Source organism: Arachis ipaensis, chromosome B5 (assembly GCF_059453495.1).
Source record: "Arachis ipaensis isolate K30076 ecotype BB chromosome B5, ASM5945349v1, whole genome shotgun sequence".
Classification (NCBI taxonomy): Eukaryota; Viridiplantae; Streptophyta; class Magnoliopsida; order Fabales; family Fabaceae; genus Arachis; species Arachis ipaensis.
In genome coordinates, this window is record NC_142440.1 from 18,242,851 (window position 1) to 18,253,899 (window position 11,049).

Sequence of the window (11,049 nt, forward strand, 5' to 3'; positions counted from 1 at the left end):
TGATGGATCATACCTATTCTTGTAATATAATATATTTTTATATTTGTTCTTGCATATAAATATTTGGGTTAATTATAGTTATATACTTATACAATAATATGATCAATAATTTGGCCAGAAAATTGAGTTATTGGATGATTGATTTAAATAGTGGGTCATTACAGTTGAATTGTTTGTACTTAATATAATTAAAATACAAAATATGTGGATGCTTCGATAAAGATAATGCAATGATATAAATAATTAATGATTAGTAATTTATTATACTAAAAAATTAAAGAGATAAGGATGCATCTAAGCAAAATTTGTTTTATTTTATTTTATCTACTATTCTTAACTATTAATAAAGGAAGTGAGAGAAAACAATTTTAATTAATTATATTTTACTATTCTAATTACAGTAATGATAAATGAGTATTCTGCAATAAATAAATCTACTGAATTTTATATTAACTTAAATATAGTAAAGATGCAAAAAATCAATTGGATGTTTTTTCATATTTAAAAGTAAATTTGTATATTTATATTAATATTTTAAAATATAGATTTTTGTCAACTATAGTAATTATAAATTGACATTTTGACTATTTGAAAAAATATTTCCATCGAAAATAAGTTTTTAGAATTTTGGAATAATTAAAACAATTAATAAAAAAATATATTAGTATTTATTTATATAATTAATTGAATTTAATTATATAACCCAATCATATATAAGCTTCTTTGCATGTAGGTTAAGAAAATAAAAAATAAAATAGATTTATGAAACAACGGATGCAAAAGGTGGAAACATACTAAAAAAACATTTGGAATAGTTAATTCACCTTTACATAATAGTTAATTTATTTATTTTTTAAATTTAGTTAAAATGTGTTTTAAAGGTTATCATTTGAAAAAGAATTATTAACTGGTGTTTCGAGGGTTACCTGAAATTGAGTTGCTTTTGGACATGAACGTGAGGTCCAGACTCCTTTTGGAGTAGCGTCCGACGTCTTCTGATCTTGAGATGCACCGTCGTCCGAGTTCCTCGTGAGGAGGTGGGGGATGGTACCTGCAAGGGACTCCGATGCTTAAGTTAGCAAATATTTTAGGTGGGTTTTTAGTAGATTGGATTTGAAGAATATCTGAAAGGGTCAGGGTATTTATAAGTGTAGATCTAGAGTCAATAACCATCTTTTAGAGTAGTTTCATCTTTGATGGTGGATAACTGTTCCCTTTTATTAGGGAAGTTGTTGAGATCTCCCTTCTAGATTAGTAGGAGATATCTTAGGAGTTAGTTACTTATTTAGATAAGTAAGGCTAGACCCCTATCGTTGTGTCTGACTTTATATAGTCGGGTAAGTAGTAATGAAGATCTGAATATTGATATCTGTAGAGTGTTGATTGGGTTTTACTCATTTTAGGCCTGGCTAAGTTGTGGGTCAAGGTATGAACAGTGTCCCTGCTTGAGACCGAGCTTTTATTAGGTCAAACTTAAGCATTTGTAAGTCTTGTTGATCCTTTTGTAGTGTCGGCTTATCACATCGGGTAAACCGCCTTTCAAGGGGTCAAGTCGGGTACTCGACGTGATTTAAAGAATCTGAAACTTTACGTCTTTTTGTAATCATTTGCACATTTCTTTACTGTTACTTTGGTAACCATACACATCATAAATGAGGGGAGTGAATTTACCATTCTGTACCTTAGGTCATATAAATACTCAACCCCTTTTCTCTTTCTTCTTTTTTCTTCTTCTGGAACGTTTTACTTCATTTTTGCTCAAAAATTTTTCCTCTCTTTGTTGTAACCCTTTCAAGATTTCTCTGTCTTGAAGTTCTGCTTAGAATTTTTACTCGTGCTTTCTTGAGAAGTTTGGAATGTTTGTGTATTTGCTGTTACATGCGCTCCTTTATCATTCAATCAAGGTTGGTTTTACTTTTCTTGTTTTATTTTTTGCATCCCTGTATGTTTGCTGGATAATGTGCTTCTGGCATCATCGTTTTCAACGTTTGTGTGAAGAGATGGCAATGGTTTCTTGTTGATGTTTTTTCATGGTTGTTTGGTGATTCTGCATTATTTTTCTTTCCTTAAGTTTTGGAAAAATTTGTCCTTTACTTGAAATTTGTTGTTGTAAATTTGTGTTGAAAGTGGGGTTTTGCTCTGTGTTGCCCCTAATTGGTGCCATTTTGTTTCTTGAGAACAGCAATATTTCAATCTTTTATAATGTGGTTTGCTTGCTGAGTAAGAGTTTTTAAGAACTATGAAGTACCTTTGTGTTGTTGAAGAAGACTTGACCTCTTGCGGACTTGTCTGAATATTTGTCTTATTGTACTTGATTTTCCAACTTGTTGTGATGATTTGTTTTTGCTATGTTGTAGGTATAACTTTATGTCTCGTTCAGTAATACTCAACATGTCTTCTAAAGTTTCATTCGACTTAGACTGGGTAGATATTACTGTGCTTTCTGTTGTTCCTGTAATCAATAATGAATATGCTGAAACTTTTTGTAGACAACATAGGTTGTGTAGAGATCGAGAAGATGAGGATAAATATGAGATTGTAGTTGCTGATCCCAAGGAGAGAATCTATTTTTTCCGACTTGATAAGTCGGAACGCCATTTTATTTACATGTATGAGTGCTTTTTTACTAGGTTGGGGTGAGTCTTCTTTTTTCTGATTTTGAATATGAAATTATCCATCTTCGTAAAGTTTCCCCTTCTCAACTTCATCGTAATTCTTGGGATTTTTTGAAAATATATCAACTAATAAGTCAAGAACTTGACCTACCCTTATCTTCCAATGCTTTCTTTTATCTTTTTCAACTGACCAAACCATTCAGCTCTAAGAAACAGGGCTGGATTTTCTTCCGGGCTGTTCAAGGAAGGAAGGTCTTCTCCATTTTTGCCGATTCTTTCTATGATTTCAAAAATTATTTTTTCAAGATTCAATCGGTTGAGGATGTCCGACCTTTCTTTCTTAATGAGAGAGACGAAGCCTGTTTTAGCCTGTATTGGGAGGAGTTTTAATTTCCACAATTATAAAATACAATCTTGAGGATTTAGATAAGGTAGAAGAGTGTGTAGTTGCACTGTTCCAATAGTGCTGGGGTAGAGCTCCTAACTTTGATACCAAGAAATTTTTCGTAGGAAAGCCGAGCTACGTGCGTACCGAGCTAGGTAGTGCTTTCTTTGCATTTTGTAGATACCTTTTGTTAGTATTTATAATGCTTGTATAACCCGATTTTGATGTTTGATTTTGCAGAAAGAATGACCAGTGGATCGAACGCTTTGAAAAGTCTCTGCCAAGCCAAGAAAAATGCTGCTGCCTGAAATATTCAACTAAAAGAGGCCGATAAGTCGGGTGACCTTTCCTCCCCCTCCAAGTCAGACTCAGGTCCTTCCTCCCCAGTTAAGACTATTCCCAATCCTACTCATCCGCCTCTTACTCCTCCTGGTGGTTCTGATATTCAAACCATTCCCCTCGTTCCTCCTTTTCCCGAGCCAAAATCGAAAAAACGTAAGATTTTTGAGTCGGGAAGTGTATACAAACAAATTTTTGATGCTGTGACTTTTTATGAGAAACACGTCCTTCCTTAAAATTTTATCAGTGTGGATGATGTTTCTATAAAAAATCATCTTCAAGTTTTAGCCCGAGGTGGGATCAGGACGACCAAGGTTTGCTCTGCTTTTTTGAGACAACTTGAAAAGACTCCCCTTAGTGCCACTCAGTGAACTCTGACAGACTTGCAGGCTGAGGAGGCATCTTTGCGGGAGTCTAAACAGGAGTTGGAGAAGGAGAAGAAAAATTTCATTTTTGACCTTTAGAAACTTCGAGAGAGGGTAAAGAAAGCTGAAGCTTCATGTGTCATGGCGGAGGGTTTAAAGAAGAAGGCAGAGGAGAGTTATACCCGAGTTTTTGGGGAGAAATTGAGTTTTCTCGAGTTTTGGCCACGATCTGCGTATGTAACTTCTTACACTAATTTGGGTTTCTTCACTTTATCTTGTTGACCACCTTAGGTTGGACAACGATTTTTGCATTTTTTTAGCTTAAATTAGTGCGTGTTAGTATGATAATCAATAGAATAAATAATGAATTATCATTACTGAAAGAATAATTTACAAAGGCTATTTGGCTACTAAGAGCTTTTCTATTGTAGCTTCTATCCCTTGTTATGGTGCCTCGTTAAAATTTCCTTCATGAAAAATCCTTGTCGGGAAAAAATTGTGAAGTCAGAATAAAGAGTACACCAGGGAACAAGGTTCGCTTCCTAGCTGTAGTATCTCTTTATGTTGCATGCATTCCACGACCTTGGAAATTCGTTTCCCTTAAGGTCGGACACTTTGAAGTAACCTTTTTCCAAGACTTCAATGATCTTGTAAGGTCCTTTCCAATTTGCAACCAACTTTTCTTCGCCCGCGCGACTTCTGCATACCGATGTCATTTCGGATTAGTATGAGGTTGTTTGTGGTAAAGTTTCTTCTGGTGACTTTCTTATTGTAACTTATGGTCATTATTTGCTTCAATGCTTCCTCCCTTATCCGAGCTTGTTCTCGTACTTTCGGAAGGAGATCAGGTTCTTTCCTTTGAGCTCGGACGTTTCCTACTTCATTGTAGAATCTAACCATTGGAATTTTTGCATTGACCTCTATTGGAACCATGGCTTCTATTCCATAAGTAAGTCAGAATGGAGATTCCCTAGTTATTGAGTGGGGGTTGTCTGATATGCCCACAAGACTTGGGGAAGCTCTTTGGCCCGTGTACCCTTTGCATCTTGTAATCGATGCTTGAGCCCGGCCAATATGACTTTATTCGTGGCTTCCTCTTGTCCATTGGCTTGAGGGTGCTTTACTGACATAAACTAATGCTTAATCTTGAGACTTGCCATCAGACTTCTGAATGTTAACTCGGTAAATTGAGTTCCATTGTCTGTGATGATGGAGTATGGGACTCCAAATCGAGTAAAATGTTCTTGTAGAGGAATTTTTGACTTCTTTAGGTCGTGATAGTTGCCAAAGGTTCTAAGGAGGTCCAAGCCCCATTTTGTGAATGGCCAAGGTGAGGTGATGCTAATAAGCTCTTCTGGTGGTGCCGTATTGAAATTAGCGTGTTTTTAGCAAGGCTAGCATTTTTTAACAAGGTCGATCAGTAGAAGCCTGCTCGCAAGACTTTCTTAGCTAGTGATCTAGCTACCAAGAAATTTTCACAGATGCCATTATGGACTTCTTGTAGGACTTCTTCTGTTGATGAGGTCGGAACACACTTTAGTAAGGGTGTGGATATTCCTCTTCTATAGAGTACATTATGAACCAAAGTGTAATTATGTGCATCCCTTATAAGTCTCCTTGCCTCCTTTTCCTTTTCAGGGAGGATATCGAATTTGAGGTATTCGATGATGGGGTCATCCATCCCAGATTTTGGTTAGTGACTGTCAGTGCATCCGACTTGTCAACTTCTTTGGTCACTGAAGGGGTGTGGAGAGTTTCCTGAATTAGACTTCTATTATTGCCCCTAGGCTTGGTGCTGGCCAACTTAGAGAGGCATCATCTTGGCTGTTGAATTCTTGAGTCATATGCCTGACCTCTGCTTCCTAAAACTGGACTAATTTTTCCAATGTTTCTTCCAAGTACTTTTTTGTCTTGGGATCTTTAGCTTGGTATGTCCCATTTACTTGAGAAGTTATTACTTGAGAGTCACTAAATACTATTAATTTTGCTGCCCTGACTTCTTTGGCTAGCCTCAAGCTAGCAAGCATGTCCTCATACTCTGCTTGATTATTGGAGGCTGAAAACTCAAATTTCAATGAAAGTTCTATCCGAATTCCTTCTTCATTCTCAAGAATGATTCCTGCCCCACTTTCGGCTTTGTTTGATGATCCATCTACATATAGATGCTAGACTGTAGGATCTTCTTGGGCTCCTGTATATTCGGCTAAGAAGTCGACTAGGTATTGGGATTTGATTGCTATGTGAGTTTCGTATTTCAGGTCAAACTCAGACAGCTCCACGGCCCATTGTAGCATCTGACCTGCAATATCCGTCTTCTGGAGGATGTGCTTCATGGGTTGGTTAGTTTGGACCTTTATGGTATGGGCTTGGAAATAAGGTCGGAGCCTTCTAGAGGTGAGGACAAAGGCATATACGAACTTCTCTATTTTTTGATAGTTTAGTTCTGCCCCCTGTAGGGCCTTGCTATTGTTGTTCTTTCTTGTCTTCTTGGACAAGAGCGGAAGCTATGGCCTTACTAGCAACTACCGAGTACAGTATGAGCTCGTCTCAATTTTTAGGTCGGGTGAGGATTGGTAGCTGACTCAGAAAGTTCTTGAAGTCTTTAAAAGCTAGCTCACATTTCTGAGTCCACTCAAATTGGCATCCTTTCTTGGGTATTCAAAACAGGGGTAGAGATTTCAGGGCCAATCCTGCCAAGAATCTGGATAAGGCTACTAACCTTCCATTTAATTGCTGGACCTCTTCGAGGTACGTCAGGCTTTTCATCTCAAGTATCACTTTGCATTTATCCGGGTTGGCTTCAATGCCCTTTGGGTGAGCATGAAACCTAAGAACTTTCCAGATTCAACTGCGAAGGTGCATTTGGAGGAATTTAGTATCATCTTATGCTTCCTTATTGTGATGAATACCTCGACTAGGTTGGGTAAGAGGTTGATGTCTTGTTTTGTCTTGACGAACATGTCGTCCACGTATACCTCCATCAATTTTCCGAGGTGGGATGAAAACACCTTGTTTATTAATCATTGATATGTGGCTCTAGCATTTTTTAATCTGAAAAAGGTTTTCTCTTGATCTGACTTGTACATCGAGATTTAGTTGTATTATGAATATGCGTCTATAAAGGACAAATATCTATAGCCCGAAGCCGAATCCACCAAAGCATCAATGCTAGGAAGAGGATATGGATCTTTGGGATAAGCTTTGTTGAGGTCGGTATAGTCGACACACATTCTCTATTTCCCGTTATGTTTTTTCACGAGTACGACATTGGCTAGCCACAAAGGGTATTTTACTTCCCTTATAAACCCAGCCTCTAACAAAGCTTGGACTTTCTCTTCAACGACTTGTGCTTTTTCGAGACCGAGCTTTCACTATTTTTTTAATAGGTCATGAACCCGGGTAGATGGTGAGCTTATGACTCACGAGGTCGGGGTGTATTCCAGTCATATCGAAGGCCTTCCAAGCGAAGAGGTCGGAATTTTCTTGTAGGAGCTTAACAAGATCTGCTTTCAATTCTTGGTCCAAGTTTGCTCCTATGCAAGGTTCTGAGAATCGGACCAATCATTGAATCACTCTAATCACTGGTTCACTAGTCAAATCGATCCAACCGAAAAACCGTTTTAGAATAAAATAATAAATAAATTATAAATAAAATTCTAAAATATAGTTGTAAGAACCGGGTGAATCGGCCTGCTCAACTGAAAAGCCGGCAAACCGGACTCCTAACTGAAAAGCCAGCGAACCAGACTCCCAACTGGTCCGGTCCAGCTCCCGAACCGCTTAAGGATAAGAACCAGTCAAAGCCGGTGAAAACCAAAATTGATGAAGTTGTGGTTCGAGCCTGGATCTTCTTTGTGCCTACATGCTTTCCTTGCCACTAAGTTATGTTGTTCCTTATTATTTTAAATGCTAATTATTAATTATATAGTAAAATCGTACAATAATTTTTTTAGATATTGTTTTAATTTTATACTCATTTATATTTAAATTAATTATATTTTTTATTATTCATAATTATTAATATAAATGTAATTAAATATGTATAAATAAAAAAGAACAAATATTTTTATTAATTACAATATAATTATTTTTTATGATTATATGATATTTATTAATATTAATTTTCAATAAATACATATAGTGTATAACAATATAATAAATATAAACTAATTAGTTAGTTATTAAAATAAAAAATATTTACTTTAATATAAAAATAAAATTAAAAAATCTTTATTATAAAATATAATAAGATTTTATATATTTATTTAATAATAATCAGATTATAACTTGTTGATTATAATTTATTGAAACTTGATTGTTTTTAAAATATTAGTGAAGATATATATTGTAAATTTTAATTTTAATTTTTGACTATTTTATATTTTTTATTTACGTGAAACCGGTTCTACCGGTTTAACCAATAACTCATCGGTTGAACCAATAAATCAGTAAACCAGTTGTCTGAACGGTTCGATTACCGATTTAGTTTTGACAACTATGTCCTAAAATATAATTATAGTCTAATATAAATATTAAATATCTTCCAAATTTAAAACATTACATGAAATATTATCTTCCAAATTAATAATCATTTAATCAACAAAGTCTCAAATCTTAAAGAGTACAATTAACCACTCAAAAAAATAAAAATAAAAAAAATAATGATCAATTATCATGTCCCAGCCAAACAACTTAAGGACCATATCTAAAATATTTCTTCACAGAAACATAAGCAGAATGAAAAATTCTCCAAAAAGTCATCCTTCCCAAAAAGGATATGAGCTTTAAGTAGATACTCATAAAAGGAATCAACCCCCCAAAAAATAATTCAGGAAAAAAATCCACACAAGAAATATATAGGTGAGTTCATCAGCATTTATGGGTTAGGATGAAAGTATCATAGGGTATCAAACAGTATTACTATAAACAATAGTAGCATGATCATATTAAAATCAACTGACAATCCAATTGCTAAGCTAGAAAACATAGACTAAAATATGAAAAGATTATCACAGTTCTATCCTTGCCTGGTAATGTTCTTTGGCACTAGAAAGTATGCCCTGTTTTGACATATATTGTTACTTCAGAGTAGATAGATAACATAAATGTTAATGATGTGAAAGTCAATGTAATTATATCAATAGTTTTAATACAAAAAAGAATACTAATATGCAAACTGCACGAGTGCAAAACAATTAATTTCAACAGATGTTGCTCCTTGATCACTGGTAGTCCAAAACAACTATTAGCTATTTCTCAAGTCAAACTGTAGTAATCACGTATTTTCTTCTTAGTATTGAATATAAGTGCCGCTATAGCAAGAAATCTAAGATATATTTCTTAAACACTCAAGCTTTCTCTCGTGAAACACTTAAAAGGGAAATTGTACCTTAACCTTCAAGATTTCCCTTTTCAAAACACCTTTAAGCTCGTCAGTTTTCTAATGATCCAGAAGGAAATTACCAAATAAAAAATTTCAAACACCCTAATTCGAAAAAATGAACTTCAAGGGGGCTTTTAACAAAAGAAAGGGATATAAATGGCATGTGTTTGGGGAATCAGAGTTTAGAAACAGCAGCAGTAGCAGTATAACAAAGCAATTTTCATCAATAATTTCCACAATGATATTGAAATCAGGAATTAGAAATCAGAAATCATAACAAAGCCATTTTCATCAATACTTTCAACAACACAAAATCCTTGTAATCAGAACAAAGCTAAAAGGAAAAATCCTGTAAGCATTGTCACTAACTTTCGATAGCGGTGGAGTGATAAACCACTATTTTATGGTTTATCTTGTGTTTAAATGAGTGGTTTTATCAAGTCTTTACCTACTTATTCATATGATTTGCATGATTTTACAATCCCTTCCTAGTTCTGTTTTATGGTTGAAAACTTGCTTCCTAGAGATCTTTAATTAGTATATTTTAATTCTCTTTTATACCATTCAATACCGTGATCCATGTGTTAAGTGTTTCAGACTTTATAGGGCAAGAATGGCTTAGAAAATAGAGAGGAAGCTTGCAAAAATGGAAGGAACATAAGAAACTAAGGAGATGACCAGTGAGCATAGATGCGCACGCATAGCTCACGTGAGCGCGCGATATGAAGAAATTTGCAGCGAAGCGTGTGCGTGCCTGACGCGTACGCATGAATTGGAGTTTTGCAAGATGACGCGTGCGCGTGACTGACACGTACGCATGACAAGAAAATTCGCCAAATGACGCGCACGCGTGACTGATGCGTATGCGTGACCTGCGCAATCTGCAGAAATAACAGAAAATACTGGGGGCGATTTCGGGCCGAGTTTTGACCTAGTTTTTGGCCCAGAAACACAATAGAGACAGGGAACATGCAGAGACTCAGAAAAGACATACACACATTCTCATTAGCATAGTTTTTAGGTTTTTAGATCTGAATCTAGAGAGAAATTACTCTTCCTCTAGGTTTTCTTTACCTTCATAGATTATTAGTTTGATTGCTTTTGCTTTTGGATATTGAAGAGTCATCACCTCCGTTGAAGATACTATTCTAGTTTATTTTCTTACTCTTTTATTTATTTATTCCATATTCTTAATTCTTGTTTAGAGTGGTAATTGGATTATTTTCATGGATTGTTAATGCAAAGGATTACTTTTACTTTTAATTAATTTTGAATCTCTATTTTATTTAAATTATTATGTCTCTTTCCTATTCCAAACTCCCACTAACGAAGATGGTATCCATGTCAATAGAGTAGATTCCCTACTTGGCATGGGGTTGATTAAGAGGAGACACTTGAGTTGGAATGCTCAAGTGATTAGTTAAATTGGAAATTGTTGGCTAATTCTATATTTACTAACGCTAGACCTTCCCACGGGAGAGGACTAGAATTTGCGAATAAGAGTTAGCTCAATCACTTGACTTTTCATTATTTAGTAAGGGTTAACTAAGTGAAAACAACAACCTCTTTATACTACACTTGAGAGAATTCCAACAAGGACAGAACTTCCAATTAATCATTCCCCCAGTCAAGGCTTTTTAATTAGAATATATTTCTTTTTTTAAATTACAATTATTTATTTTCTGTTACTCAACTCTCAAAATTCTCGGAAAACTCCTGATTAATAAATTAGCACCCTTTCTAGCAACTCGTTGGGAGACGACCTGGGACTCATACTCCCAGTATTTTTATTCTAAACTTTTGTGACAACCTTTTCTAAATTGGTGAGGTGGATTTTTGCTGGTTAAGAGCTATACTCGCAACGCTGTTCTTATATTATAATCTCTTAATTGGTCTAATTTCTGCCACGCATCATGGAGCTTGACATCGGTGGAGCGCAACAGAGAGCAAGACAACAACGAG